Source organism: Vigna unguiculata, chromosome 5 (genome assembly GCF_037176805.1).
Source record: "Vigna unguiculata cultivar grain cowpea cultivar isolate G323 ecotype 2 chromosome 5, ASM3717680v1, whole genome shotgun sequence".
In the NCBI taxonomy this organism is placed as follows: Eukaryota; Viridiplantae; Streptophyta; class Magnoliopsida; order Fabales; family Fabaceae; genus Vigna; species Vigna unguiculata.
The window spans coordinates 14,895,880-14,912,661 of record NC_140796.1 but is presented as its reverse complement, the minus strand read 5'-3'; the positions used below and the strand labels follow the sequence as shown (position 1 = coordinate 14,912,661).

The window sequence follows — 16,782 nt, the reverse complement described above, 5'->3', positions numbered from 1 at the left end:
GTGCAATAACTTTCATAAGAATATAGCCACAGAATTTTATATAAAATAGTAAATTATATTAGTTTAAGTTAGCATTTTATATAATCTCTGCAGTAATTTTATGTGCAAATATAAATTTCATAGATTAAACTATTGAAATGTGATTATATATTATTTTCATTTACATTGTTAGTTTTTTATACAAAAATAAATAGTATCAAGAAATTAATTCAGAATATATATATAGAAAAACGAGTAACTATTTTTGAAAAGATAATGATATTTTGATTCATTCTTTTGACTCATTTTTAACCCATAATTTCAATCATTTTTAAATTATTACATTACACCACTAAAAAAATAAAAAAAATATTAAAAAATAATTAAAATAATAAATTAAAAATAAATTAAAAAAAATAAATTAAAATACCATTATTCATCTTACATAGTTACTTCCTTAATAAATCTAAATCGTAAAAGACTAACAATATATTGAAATTATTTACTAAATCTGTGTAACTTTCCTCGAGCTTCTGAAGAAATAGTTATCTCAGAACAAAAACTGAATGACCACGTGACACAAAAATTGGATATACTGCATCTTAAGCTTAGTTTTGTTACTAGGATCTTAACGTTAATAATATCAAAAACATGAAAGAGATTTGGGAAAGATCTGTTTGTCTAAAAATTGTCTTTTCTAATCAAAGATTCCCCTTGAGGAAACTGAAAGAAACAAAATACAAAAAGGGAAATTAACAAAGAAAGTGAATCATCCAATGAGACCAATTCTTAGAGCAAGATTCCCTTTCTCCAAAGATCATACCTAGGAGTTCTCACTTGCTATGTCATGACATGATACATATGTTACAAGCACTACTTTGTTTCTAACACATTACACTAACATTACCTCACATTTCCTGTTTGAAAAAGTTTTCTGCATAACTTTTGAGAATGGGAAGCATCAAAAGAGAGAGAAGGGTGTTGAAACTGGTGCATCCTGGTAAACATGTTGAGGTTCACAGAAAGCCAGTGAGAGCAGAAGAGGTTATGAGAAAGAACCCTAGACACTGCATAACTAGACCAGATGTGTTCAAGTTTCCATGGATTGTGGTAAAACCTGAATCAGTTTTGCTTCCTGGAAGTGTGTTCCTCATTGTTCCACATCACACAATCTATGACCTGTTAAAGGCTAGCACAACACAAAGCATCAGCATCAGCATCCAATCACAACTTCAAACACAAAACCTACCTCTCACAAACCATATGCACAACCAACTCAAACCAGAAGCTTGTGATGATGGAATGAGTTTCTCACCCCAAATGCTCAATCAAAGCATCAAAGTTTCACCTTTTGAGTTTAGAACTTATTACAAAGCCTTGAAATATTATGAAGAGTACTATCACAGCATGCACATGGGGGCTGAAATGGTAGACCTCAAGAATGGGGTTAACTTAGAGTTTGTATCAAGTGAACATGGAGTTTGTAACATTACTACTGGGTTGAAATCTTGTTTAAGAAGACCCAATAGCATGCGTAAGAACCTTAAACTTAAGGTATCATTCAACGTAGAAATCAAAAAACAGTGAAGGGATGGTTATTTTTCTGGCTCCATAAATTGGTAACATGTACATTTTTTTTTCCTTTGTCTTTTGAGATTCTTGGTGTTTTGTGAAATAAGTTAAGTCTCTCAATTTCTACGCCATGTGGTATCTATCTTGTTTAACCAACGATCATGTATAATAGGTTAGTTTTACCTCAACTTCTAGATTAAGATCCTTTGATCTCTACCACCATGACCCCATCTTTAACTTCCTCCTGCAATCATCAAATGCTCAGAACTAAAAAAAAAAAGAATAAAGTATTTTTTTTTAGAAGTACCAAAACAATAGAAAATGTAAAGGAAGTGATCCTAGTGTCAATAAAAGTAAGGATCTAAGATTTCAGTAAAGTGAGATTCTCCTCGAAGATTTTGATAAAATTGAAAGATTAATTAAATTTTAAGTACTTTGTAAAGTTTGAATAATTTTAATTTAATTATTATTATTATTATTTTTCAATTGAATACACAAATCTTTTATATTTTTCATGTCATCTCTAGTTTATTTGTTTTTGTGGTTAATATAAAATGATATTGCAATTATTAAATAAGTTTTATTAATTATTTTCATTGAAAATGAGTTTGATAACGAGGTCGTCATATTTTTTTATGACTTCCATGTCATTATCTCACTGCAAGAAAATTATTAAATATCGACTGATTTTATGACAAAAAATATGTTTAGAAATTAATTTAGAAATCAATTTTGTAATTATAGATTAATTTAGAGATCAATTCTTTTAGTAGCCAAAACCTATGTAAATAATGTTAGTGACCAATTTAGAAACTAATTTATAATAGAAACTATTTTAGTTACCAATTTAGAGACCTATTATAATTTTTTAAAACTATTTTAATTATCAATAATTTTTAGTTTATAAATTTATATCTAAATTGATCATTATAGTGACTAATTATTTTTTGTTAGCCAAAAACATTGTCAGGACAATGTTAATTGAATTATACTAAACTTTGGATTAATTATACTAAATTAAATATAAATACGGAACCATATAACAAAATCTGAACTGAACTATTATACAATTGAGTTTAACAAAAATTGAACTCCTGAAAATTAAGTTCAGCTAATTGTCCATAATTAAAACTAGTATTTTATTATTTTCTGTCCAATATAGAAACTGCCCAATTCACAATTGAACCACTTCTCGTGTTGTCCACTGTCCACCGTTGCTCTTCGTCGGCATCAACACCGTAAGATTCCAGGTTTCTCAATCTAACTTCTTCTTGTGAGAGTGTTTGCTTTTTTTTCTTTGAGCACCAATTTCACTTCTGTTTTAGCTTTCCAAATAACATTTACTTTTTAGGTTTTTCGTTGAGATAACAAAGACCCAATAATTGATACTTCTTTGCTTCACTTATTACTTCATCTCAAAATCAATCAAGGTTAACACATTAGTGCAAAATAAGCTTTTTATACCTACATTATTATACCTGTTCAAATCCACCAGGTATAAAATAAGAGACGGATGACAATTTTGTAAATAATGTGAGATCTTTTATCCCAATTATACTTTCAATAGGTATAAAAATTAATGCGATAACATTTTTTACAATATTGAAAACAACTTTTTATACCAATTATAGCTAGAATTGGTATAAATTTCGTGTATATATATATATATATATATATTTCTTTTTTAATTTTTAAAAGAAATATTATACACTAAAAAAAATATTTTTTAGTGATTATGACTTTTTAGCGGTTAAAGTAAGCCGCTAGAAATAATTCTACTTTGTGTTAATTTTCTTAACCGCTAGAAAGGTTAAGTTGATTTTAAGATAACATCGACCCAAATTCAATTCTATTACGATGATGATGCTTCCCTTCTCTCAACGACAATGATGCCTGGCGCTTCGTCTCTTTTTTCTCAAGGACGACGATGACATTTCCTTTTCTTCTCAAGGATGATGATGACGACTCCCCTGTTCTCCATAATCGCGCCTTGCGACTTCGTCGTCACGAGCTTCGTTGTCATTGATGCGCTTGAGCCCGACCAATCTATCATTTACTTCAACGCCCTTTTTGAGATTCACCGATTACCGTGCAGAAAAACAGCCCAGTCACAACGGATTAGTACCTCTATCAAGATTTGTCATTAGGTTTAAGTTTAGGTTTTCAGTTCACAATTCTCTCTGCCTCAAAACCCTAGGAAACCACGGTAGAATTTTAATGGATGGTTGTTAATGTGATGGTTAGGGTACTGAATGCTGCTGGTCGATCGAAATTGGAATTCTGTTGCTTGAGATTTGTGTTAAATCTATTCATTAACTCGGTAAATTATGTGAATGTTGTTATCAGTGGTTGTAATGCTTTACATTGAGTGGCAGAGAAGTTAGATATATGAATTGTGTGTTTTTATAAGTATATGGCTAACTTCTAGAGCTTTAATTTAATGTGTTGGAACGTTATGCCAAAGATGCCGATTGAAACTCTTAATTGGTGTATTTTGAATTGAACAGTAGTTGTACATGCATTGCTTGTGTCCCTGGAGGTGATGGTCTTGTCGTTGTTTCTCATTCTGGTGGTAATTTGTAGTGTGTATGAGAAGGTAAGTATCAATTATCAGTAGAGAATCTTGTTTCATGGTTCACTTAGAATGTGATATTTCTTATAGTAAGTGAATAAGACATGTAGCTTTTCTTTCCCATTTCAGAACAAAGATGGTGCTGGTGATTCTTCTTTTCTAGTTGTAAAAGATTAAACTCAATTTTCCGTTGCCATGCACGTTACAGTGAGGTATTGAGTTTAATGACTTTTTGATTTCTAAATAATTTACTAATATAAATCTTTTTTAACCCTTTTCATCTAACTATCTATATATTTTAATTTTTCTGTAGTAAATTCAGCCTATATCACTTGTTAGTATAATGATTGCTTAGTTCTTGTGGAACTTCGCAGCTTTCACACTAAATACTTCATTGGCAATACTACTAATACATCCAAGGCATAATTAGTTTTTGGTTTATATGAACTCTACATGTTGTAGTTCTGGAGAATATGTTTATTTTTGCAGAGTAATCCGATAACCAAATGAAATATATGCCAGGGTTCAATTACCAATATGGGAGGTAGGATATGGCGAGGAAGGAATAGAGATTCCTTGGTAATCTTTTTTTTCTCTACAAATGCAAATTAACAAGTGATTTTTACAGAAGCATTTATGAATCTCGTTAATGAGGGCGGTGGAAATGGGCTTTCATTCTTTTGTTCAACCAACTTTCCATGCATGTGCTTCTGCATAGCTAAAAACTCAGTCAGAATTTCCCCAATGGAGTTACATAGAAATGCATCTGAAAGTACGTCATTTGATCTTGCTTTCTAGTTGCTTATTCTAGTTCCCTCTCTGTGTTTGTAAACTTTTTGTGTGTGATAGTTCTAAATTTCAAATTTTTATTAGTGGGTGATTGTTAAGTATAATTAAGTATTATTTTTTTAATAAATTAAAAAGCATGATTGTAAGTTATATAAAAATTAATGTTTAGATCACTTATCATAGGTAAATCCTTTTTTCTCTTTTCCATAAAAAAGGTTATCATGAGTGGATTATTATGTCAGATAAATTAATTCTGCATATAGAACTACTAGGATACTTACCAATAATCACCCTATGATTGTTTATGCAATGACTTCGAGGAGTATTATAAAATGGTCTCATTATCTTGTTAATTGGATCATTATTATGCTTAAACATTGTATTGACCCTTTTCAATCTCTTCTACTTTCTCTTTTAGATATCAGTACTAATCCTTACTATTTTGGAAGTTAAGTATTATTCACTTTTGTTTGCAGATTTGATGCTCTTTATGCTAAGTCTCTTCCAGAGTCCATTGTTGGTGAGACATTTTTGAGCAACATGAAAATCATAATGATGTTGTCACTATTATTGATTACAAGCGTACTTACGTAGTTAAAGCTCCCACAACGCATCCAATCTATGAAAACTTTCGAGTCAAGGTGAGGACTTCATTAAATAATTAAATTGGTTACAAGTAACTGATGATTAGTTCTAGTTTTTGCATTCTTTTGCCCAATTATTATGTACAAGTCTCAGCAAAACTCTCATGTCGTAATTTTATACTTCAGAAAATTTCTTTGTATTTCTTTTTTTTGGAAAGTTAATTATGTAGTCATGCCAGTGTGTGAGATTCTATAACTCGGTCTTTATATTTGGCAAATAACTGTTATATTATGTAGATCATAGGATGGTATATTTGAATACTTTGTCACACCAAATTCACATTCTACAAGAGATGTTGACTCTTAAACACATTTTTTCATATTCGTAACTTTCACCTGGTATCATGAAGCAAGTATATGTCTTTTTCCTATAATAATTATTTGAATTTTAATTAATTATCCATCATATTTTTTGCAGACCTTCAAAGCACTTCTATCATCTGCATCTTCAACCTATCAGCTTGCATCCTTAGGAGAACTGCTATATCAGGTACATCTACAGCTTCAGTTGATCAACTTACCATGATAATAATTTTGGATGAACACATGATAATATTGGCTTTGGTTCCTATTTTTAGTATTTTAAATTCAATTTTTTACATCTTATGAATAATGTCTGTCCATAATAAATCATTCACTTCCTTTTAACATTTTTTGTATAACAGGAAGATCTGAATAGTTAGTTGAATGTCTATATTATTTATTGTTAATTGAATTAAAATGCAATTAACAGACTTATTACTTGTTTGATAGAAAATTATTTTCCTGTCCTCTTTTTGAATATTAACTTTGGCATTGGAATTGAAGAAGAACACCAAACCACAAATCGGGGAAAGTGATTGAGTTTTAACTATCTTATGCAGTGCAACTACAGCTACAGTGCTTGTGGACTTGGCTCTGATGAAACAGATAGGCTTGTACATTTAGTGCAAGAGTTGCAGCACAGTGTTGAATCTAAATATGAAGGTGGAACTTTATATGGAGCCAAGATAACTGGTGGTGGTTCAGGCGGAACAGTTTGTGTAATTGGTAGAAACTGTCTCAAGAGCAGTGAACACATTTTTGAGGTATTCATTTCATTATGAGTTTAATTTAATACATTATCATAACTAAGAAATACTGAATATCTCTTGTGGATAAAAGGTAACTAAGGCTTTCAGGATTAAGATTCTACTTGAAAATAAAGTTTGTTTATCCAAACAAACTTTCAATTGTTTTAGTTAAATTAAAACTATAACTAAAAGCATATTTAAACAAAAATTTTCTCATAGTAAATGCTATTTTTTTTTTCTCATGGTAGCATCTGAGTCTTTCTTTATAGAACTTTGCCTTAGTGAGACATCACAATAAATTCCCAATTCAGGTGGAGTTGGAGTTCTTTTCTACAAGTGCTTATCCAAAGAATTTGAGTTGGAGTTCTGGATAAGTGGTTCTGGATATATGTGAGGCAGCAGTGTTCTGGATAAGGTTTTCCCAGATTTTCACCTTGAGGACAAGGTGGAATCTATAGAGGGTTAGTATTGATGGGCCTAAATAGACCTATAGGTGTACGAGGTGAAAGAAACAAGTGTAAAGAAGGAGGAAAGAGTAGTGGGATCGAAATGACAATTGACTGCTGGCAGTTTGAGAATGGAAGAGGAGGATGTGGTAGTCATGCTAAGAAGAGATAAAGAAAGGTTTATTTGGGGGGAAAATCAAAGAATGGAGAGGGCATGAACAGATTCTTGAAAAGTTTCAAGGTAGTTTTGGGGTTAGGAGAGCAGCTGGTTCTCTCTTAGCAGTTTATCACTAAAAGATTGTTGACTCAACTATTCATTGTGTAGATTTTCAATGACACATCTCCGATGGATCAAGGAGTCTTGAAGGAAGTTCGTGAGCAGTGGGCTTCGTTTCTTTTAAGTGTTTATATAAGATGATGTAAATGACTTATATAGTAATTCGTTTTGGAGTAGTATTATATTTCATATAAACATTAGATTCTATTTCATGTAAATATTAGATTGAATGAGATTTGTTTTCTGGATGTTTTGGGTAATTATATACGGTATGTAAGATGATGTTAGGTGTTTTATGACTTATATAGTAATTCGCTTTGGAGTAGTATTATATTTTATATAAACATTAGATTCTATTTCATGTAAATATTAAATTGAATGAGATTTGTTTTCTGGATGTTTTGGGTAATTATATACAGGTTTGGTATGTGGTAAGAAGCATAAACGAATTTTTCATAAAAAATAAGAAATCACTTTTTATACCGGTTGAGGTCATACTTGGTGTAAAATGTGTAATTTTTTATACCGGTTGGAACTATAATCGGCATAGTAAGTCATTTTTTCTTACATGACTTTTCATTTTCAAGAGGACTTTCTATACCGGTTTTAGAAATGGTATAAAAAAAATAACTTTTTATACTTGCCATGGAACCGATGTAGAAAGATCAAACCTTCTATACCACCTGCATTTATATCGATGCTAGAACTGGTATAAAAAGCCTTTTTTAACCGGTATAAAAAGCCTATTTTACACTAGTGACATTTACATTTTCCACCACAAAGTAATTTACTATATTAAACATGTAACTTATTTTCCTAGCGGCTATTAGTTAAACATGTCATTTATTGTCCTGTATGAGGTAAAGTATGAAGAAATAGTAGAATCACTTGCATGATAAATTTTCTATGGTAAAAACTTTTATTAGTTTCAACTTACTCCACTAACTTATCTTTTTCAATTTCAGGAGATTTATGAATTTAATACATCCCCTAGATAAAGTATTAAATGACAATGATCATTTTATGTCTAATTTATTCTTGTTGTTGTGTTGGTCACCATATTCATCAAAGGCAGCTCTTCTGAAACAAGTCAGTTTCTACATTTTCCCTTTCACCTCGTAATTGTCTAATTTTAGAGTGATTTGTTTTGTAACTTATGATGTTTGTTCGAGAATGATCCCTTTGAATATTTACATGTGATGTAGATAGTTACAATATATTAAGCAATGAAAATCCAGCTCTCGAGATTAGGTGCTTTAATACTAAGTTGGAAGAAACAAAACTTGTATCTTAGTTGTATATGATGTACAATCATTAATATGGCTTTTTGAAATGTAAAATCAACGAAGAAAAAACCAAAAATAGAAAACAAACATCTCATAATATCCTAAAGACAACTATTGTAATACGAATAACAACACCTGCAACAACTAACACCAATAGCTTACCAAGTAAAATGGTTAGCAAGGTTAGTGAACTCAAACTAGCTAAAGAAAATAAAATTTGCACCTAAAACCTGCCTGTGGCTAAAGAAAAAGAAAACAGATTAGTGATATGTATCAGTAAAACAAAATGAATCCGGAAATAAAATAATATTAGACTTATACGGTAACATCTCAAAATTTATACCACAATATTTTCATTATATTAATATAAAAAATGGTTAACTAATTATAATTATTTTTTTCAGTTATAAAAATATATAAATTTCATATATATATATATATATATTAATATTATAAATATTATATATCAGAATATATGTAGGTATAATATTTAATATATATATATATATATATATATATATATATATATATATATATTAATATCATAATGTTATAAATATTATATATTATATATATATATATACGTATAATATTTATATATATATATATTTTAATATCATAATGTTATAAACATTATATAATAGATTACATTTACGTTTTAAAGTATATGTATATATATAATATAAGTTTATCTTTTAGAATAAATGATGCAAGACAACATTCAGTAATGTATAGAATTTCAATTAATAAGATTCTTATTCCTGTACTGCAAATCTAAGATAGGATTGGGTGAATTTAATGATTGAATCTTCAAAGCATCTATATAAAGAGATAATGCAGTGAAAGCCATACGAGGAAAAGCGAAGAGCAAAAAAAAAAAAGAAAAGATCTAAGAGTTAGAAAAGCACATTAGAAGAAGGGAAACGTAACATTGAGACTCAAAAGGAGAGATAAGAGTTGAATCGTACATTTATTCAGACATTTTTCAATCTTTAAGTAAAGGAAGGAGACATTTATCATTCTATTTTTTGACTTTTATTTTTCTTATCTCCTCATAATTTATTTCTTTTATATTTACCTTTAAGTGAGGTATCCCTAACCTCATTTTAATTTATATTTAGTTCTCATTCCTATTTATTTATTTATTTATATTCATCTCCAGTTATGCACTAGTCATATTTATTCAATTTATATTTATTCTCATTTACTTATTTATATTTATCTCTAGTTTCGTACTGATCTTTTCTATTTATTTATATTTATTTTAACTATTCATTGATCCTATCTATTTATTTATATAATTATATGGTTTAATATTGAAATAAAATTTATGATAAATAAAGATTTGATTATTGTAGTTGAAGGTATAACCTTGGAGATTTAAACGAGTTAGTATTGCTCAAGATGAGATGTTATTGAGTTACTTTGTTGGCCATGAGCTCATTTATCCTGACTAGTCACTACAAAATTAATCAATATCTTTATAAAGTATGATAAAATCCAGTTTTATGATTTGGGAGAATTTTCATTTTATTTTATCTTATTATGATATGTTGTATTTTTTATGTGATATTTGTCTCACTTCCCTATTTTATGATTGTGTGTGAAAAACAAAATTTTATAACCTTATCATAGATGACTGCTCCAAACATGCCTGATCCATTCTTCGTCGACATTGTGGTTGTTTTCCCGGGGAATGCATGGCAAACCAATGCAGTAAATAATTCTGTAACATTTCAAGGAACAAGAAACTCTATTATTACTTTTCTCTCTGCTCCAAACGTGTCGATTGTCATCGAAGGACAAATCGAAGTTACCTTCTATTTACCCCCAACAGTCCAAGTGAATCCTATCCATAACCTTTTCTCTCCACCTATTTGAAAACCAGTATATGAGGGGGGAAATGTAAATAAATAACACTTTTTCCTCTTCTAGTGTAGGAAATATAGGATGTACTAAACTGTGTGGATATAAGATGTATATAATATTGTAAATACATACATATATATATATATATATATATATATGTGAATATTTTAAGTATAATTAGATATCATTGTAAAATTTTGTCTTAAAATTTTATAAGTATATTGTAATAATAATAATAATAATAAATAAATAAATAAATAGAATTTTTTTTTTGTCCTCACATTTGATATGACTTAGCAAAACTCCTTTTAGCTTGATACTCCTTGTTAGCTAAACTCTAGCTTTAAAAACAGTCCAGTTCGGAAAACAGGTTAGGTTATAGTAGTTCAGTTTAGTTTATATTGTAGTGTAGTTCACTGCAATTCAGTTCACTTTCTTAGAATAACAAACAGTTCACTTCAGTTTGTCTGAACTATTTTTTAGTTCAGTTCAGGTGAATTATTTTTTAATTTACTGTAGTTTTTAACAATGCAGTGCAATTCAGTTCATTTTGGTTAGCCCTAATTTCACTAGAAAACCTAGAGAAAGGTCACAAAAGTTCAATTTAATTAGAGAGAATTTAATAGATCACTCCAAGGCAGATGAAAAGAAACTTAATAATAAGGAAGCTACGAGCATGAGGAATGCTTTTGAGATTGGTAGAGCACCTTTCTTGCATGGTCATGATTGGCAAATTGGACAAGTGAACAACTTAAACCCAATAAGAAAGACATATAAAGTTCATAATGCGTGTACTTGACATATCTTTCCCCCTCTTTTCCAAATAAATATTGAACGCCTCAGGCAATACAACAGTCTTCCTTTTCTTTAGGTCCAATTAGCTCAACAACACCTTCTTTTAGTAGAATAAGGAAAAAATAACATTCTGATTTAAATCTTTTAATTTTTAAGAGATTATCAACTACTAAAAGAGGACGTGGAATTCTTCTTGCATCAGAGTATATACACACTTCATGTTGAGACTGATGTCTCTTGATTTCCATATACAATGGAGAGTAGTAATCACTAGGTTCAAAAGAAATAGAATCAGCAAAACTACTTCATGCTGACATATTGCAAATATCGCTACGAGGAGAGTGAGAGAATGAATGTTTGACAAAAAAGTATGTTCCCCAATAAACTTAATGATAGGACAAGCAGAAAACAATATAATCACATGAATAAAATGTTCACAAAGCCTGATAGAACAACTAGCTATGGATGCACATAGAGAGATAAACCACTGAAAGCCCAACAGAGGAATGTGTCTTCAAACAATAAAATCATTCACTAAGAAAAGAGTGTCCAAATAGTTAAACCATTCATGTGATGCAGGTAAAGCATTTACCACATGTTACTCATTAACAATTATAGTTCTCACAATGACATAAACTTATCTACAAAATTACCCAATGTAGACATAAGTTTCCAAATGCTTAAACAATAACTATATCTTTTAATGATGCATCATTTATGTGGTAGGTTGTCATGCATTAAGCTATAAAACCTATTGACCTTCACTAGAATTGATGGTCTATAGGCAAAATTAAAACCATATAACTTCAATAGCAAAAGCCTTTGCCCACAACTCGAGATCCATTCATTCCTCAAATTAAAAGAAAGTTCCAAAAGATATATAAAATGTGACTAGGAGAGCATACACAACACATTAAAAGTGAACCTAGGTAGTTCATTTTTTTGTATTTTACTTCGTAGCTTAGCCATAAAACAACTATAATCAGGGCACACTCCAACCCAATCACCGTTTAAGAAGACTTTGTCCTTGTTTCCAAGATGAGTTTTAGTATCATTGACAAGTTCTCCCATCCCACAATCCAACAATATAGGCAATATAGATTCAGATGCATTAGATACATTAATGCTTACTAGTCCCGTGACAACCATATTTTTTCCTAGTTCACAACTTTCATCATCTAGGGTAAAGAGAAAATAAACCTTGCCCTAGTGAGAAGGATGCCTGCAACTGCAAACACATGTTATAATAAATTAAAGCAAGTAAAAAAGGAAAAGAATAAGTCACAACTTTGTGTAACAAACAACATGAATTAAGAAAGAAAATAATATAATAATAACTTGAAGTTACTTACAAATATCTGGCAACCCCAACTTTTTTCGTGTACTGAACTTGTTGCCTCACTCTTCTTAGCTCAACAATGGTTTCTAAGGGGTTAGTGCGCCTAACAATTGCAACAACACCATAAATCCTTTCCATCCTCTTGTACAGACATGGTTATGCTCCTGTTGAAAATGCCCTTTGCAAACCATTTGTAATTATTGACACATCAGCATAATGCTCAATAGGGCGTACATTTCTATCTCCATAGAGATCCCTTTGCAATGCCTTGGACATTCTCTCGCAAACATGTGCTATATGCACTCTCAACTCACGGTCAAGAAGCTCATTTGCCAATTCAAGCCTCTTATTACGGAAATCATCCCTATTGTCGTGTTTTCTGCGACTAGTATAAGCCAGCAAGAGACACTTCACCATATATGCAAGGAAACACACCTTTACGTTTAAACCGCTATTCCTGGAAAGACATATATTTCAAGGCACTCCTCAATAGACTTAGAAGGCAAAAATTGGACACTTTTTATACATTTCTCTAAATATTGAAATGCATTCCTAACCCTAAAAAATGTGCCACATTTCTCATTAGCATTATAAACAAACACAAGGAGAATATTATGAATTCTAATATTATAATTATCACAACCAATGAGATCTACAACATCTTTATTAGATTTGACACCAACTACGAAAAATAGTACCCACACAGGAACCTCAACAGATAAAAAAAAAATACACAGTAAGAAACATGTCTCCATTTTCCCCTTCTTCATTCCTAGAATTGCCTACCAGTCTAAGAACCATCATATTTCTCTTTATCTGTGACTTGTAGGCTATCATCCAACCTGGATTGTTTGTAACCCAAAGCCTCTTTAAATACAATTGCTCATGTGCAATAAAAGTCTATGAAGAAGATTTTTCACAAGAAACAAATTCTATATCACTAAACATACCCTAAACATTAAAGAAATGCATTGCAAACACGTAATAACGATCAATAGAGAATTTTTTATTCACGTTTAGAAAATTTGCTAAATATGATTTTAAATTTAGTTATTGCAAAACTCAACAAATAAAATGCCTAGAAAATCAAAGCAAGAAATTAAATTCAACCTAAAGTCATTAAAAATTAAATACAAACCAACCTTCTCGGCACCCTTGATGAGAAAATAACCTCCATGATCAAACTCACAATCATCTATTTCACTTATCATCCAACATAAATCTGACTTGACCATGACATTGAATTTCCTAATGATGATCTCTTTCTCGTCTTCCTTTAGAATCTCCTTATCAAGGAACTTTTCCTTCATAGTCTTAAACTTATCACTCTGAATCTTGTTTGGAACATACACCGACAATTCCACACAAACACACATAAGAAATTGCTTTAACACAGGTAACAAACCTACATTACCCACACACACATTAAAACAACACCGATACTCTATTTTTCCTACCTAATCTTTAACCAAGATATTCATTTTCGATGCGTAGGTCGTCTTCTAAAGCCACGTGTGTCACAAAAGCATATTCAACTCTTGGTTATTTAACTTACCGTCCTAACACGTGGACACTTCCTTTTTGGAAGGGTCAAAGTCGAGCGTTACGACCAAATCCCCGAAGCCATCGAAGGTTCTTTGGAGGCCGACATTGATGTAGTGGTTGTAGGAGTTTATTTGGTGGTTGATCAGACTGTACTCCTCGAAGAATAACATTGAGAACTTGTTGCAGTGGAACCAGAATGCGTTCTCTGTACCGAATTCTTCGAGGATTTCAGCGTTGGTCAGGTGAGATCACCGAGGTCGTCATCACCGTCACCATCGATATCCATCATTGCGACTATCATTTTGGAAGCTAACATTTTCAGACTCCTCTAATGGCAAAAGTAGCATACACAAACACCAAAATCTAAACTCACACTACACATTCAAAGTGTAGAAGTTTCGAAAAACATATGGTAGTGACAAGACTACATCAATAAGAAGTAACTAGACAAAATACTCCAATGTGATTCTATCATGTTCTACAAATACACCTACCTTGTTTCTTAGTCAAATCTGCAAATTAGTTGTTGTGTTTTCTCTCTATTCAAATGTTATGATTAGCACTTTAGATTTTTGGACAAATGTTTGTTGAATTTTCTTTTAGCTATGTTGAAGAAGCAGAGCACATTCCTCTCATTTTCCTCAAAGTACAACAATGAAATTTACTAAAATATTAATAATAACAATAAGTAATAAATTATAGTGGTTTGGAAAGGAAAGGTTATAATGGTTTGATTAAAGGGAGATGTTGTCAGTGTAGGGATTTATGTTTATGGAAGTACAACCGGGTTTAGAAAGGTATAAGAAAAAGTTTCCATAGTAAACACATTATGTTATAGAGGATTATCTCTTTATCCAATACAATAGTGAATGAATCTTCATATGACACGAAGTTGAGGAGAACCTCCCTTTAGAATGGAAGGTATTATAAAGGACTATCTCCTAATATATACAAAAAGAACTTGAGGAGGAGCATTTAGTATTAAAAGGACATGAGACAGGAAGATCATATAATTAAAAAATAATTTATATAATTAAATTCAATTATGTAAATGATCCATCATAACATTTTTTTATTATTTTTTGTTATCTTTTAATATCTTTGTTATCTTTTGATATTTTTTGATATCTTTGATATTTTTTATATCTTTTTATATCTTTTATTATCTTTGATATCTTTTGATATTTTTGATATCTTTTGTTATCTTTGTATATCTTTGATATCTTTTCGTATCCTTGATATCTTTGATATCTTTTGTAATCTTTGATATCTTTTGATATTTTTGGATATCTTTTGATATTTTTCCATTTTTATCTTTTATCCTTTAAGTCATATAAATACCAGGTTTACAACATTTGTAATTACTTTTTCAATCATTAATAAAATTAGTTCATTAAAGAGACGACTCTCTTGGTTCTTGGCTTAGGCCTCAAGGTTCTTATCAAAGATTGGGATCTTTGTGGTGAATCTTCTTTGACTTAGAAAAGAATATGATCTTTGTGGCGTCAATATTATTAGGTTTTTATCAAAGACAAATGATACGATCCTTACCGGAAAGATGACGATCTTTTCAGAATTTGAATATCTTCTATAAAGAACAATTAGAATAAGAGTAAAGAACGCGAAATAAGACAAAGATGGAATGCGCTACAATATAACAGATTGATAAGCAAATTAAGATTCGCTACCAAGAGGTCCCTCTTTGATAAGAACACAATCAAAAGGGTAGACACTACAATCAAAGATAGATAAGTCTAGACGCCACAATCCAATCCAAGATTGATAAGTCTGGAGAAGGTTTGCCACAAAGATCAATGTCTTTGATAAAAACTAATAATATTGATACCCTAAAGATCCCAGTCTTTGATAAGTCAAAGAAGATTGCCACAAAGATCCTTGTCTTTAATAAGAACCTTGAGGCCTAAGTCAAGAACAAGAGAATCTTCTCTTTAATAAACTCATTTTATTAATTACTGAAAAAGTGATTACAAATGTTGTAGACCTTGGTATTTATAAACCTTAAAGGATAGAGGATAAAAGATAAAAATGGAAAATATCAAAATATATCCAAAATATCAAAAGATATCAAAAATATCAAAGGATAACAAAATATATCCAAAAATATCAAAGATATCAAAAATACCAAAAGATATCAAAGATAACAAAACATATCAAAGATATCAAAAGATAACAAAAGATATCCAAAAATATCAAAGATATAAAAAGAAATCAAAGATATCAAAAGATAACAAAAGAAATCCAAAAATATCAAAGATAACAAAAGATATTAAAGATATAAAGAGATAACAAAAGATATCAAAAAATATCAAAGATATCAAAAGATAACAAAGATACCAAAAGATAATAAAAAAAGATAAGTTGGATCATTTTACATAATTAAATTTAATTAATAAATTTAATTATATAAATTATTCTTTAATCGTATGATCTTCATGTCTCATGTCCTTTTAATGCTAAAAGCTCATCCTCAATTTTTTCTTTTATATATTTAGGAGATAGTCTTCTATCATTATCTTCAGTCAAATAACATCTATTTAGTATAATATTGTTTATGGTGATTAAATTTGGATATAAGCTGAAAAGTGATATTATAAGC

General features: G+C 30.2%; 1 pseudogene; it reads right to left on the bottom strand.

Moving 5' to 3' along the window:
* Positions 1-10,765: 10,765 nt before the first annotated feature.
* Positions 10,766-14,454, bottom strand: LOC114184389 (DNA-directed RNA polymerases IV and V subunit 2-like; annotated as a pseudogene).
* Positions 14,455-16,782: the final 2,328 nt, after the last annotated feature.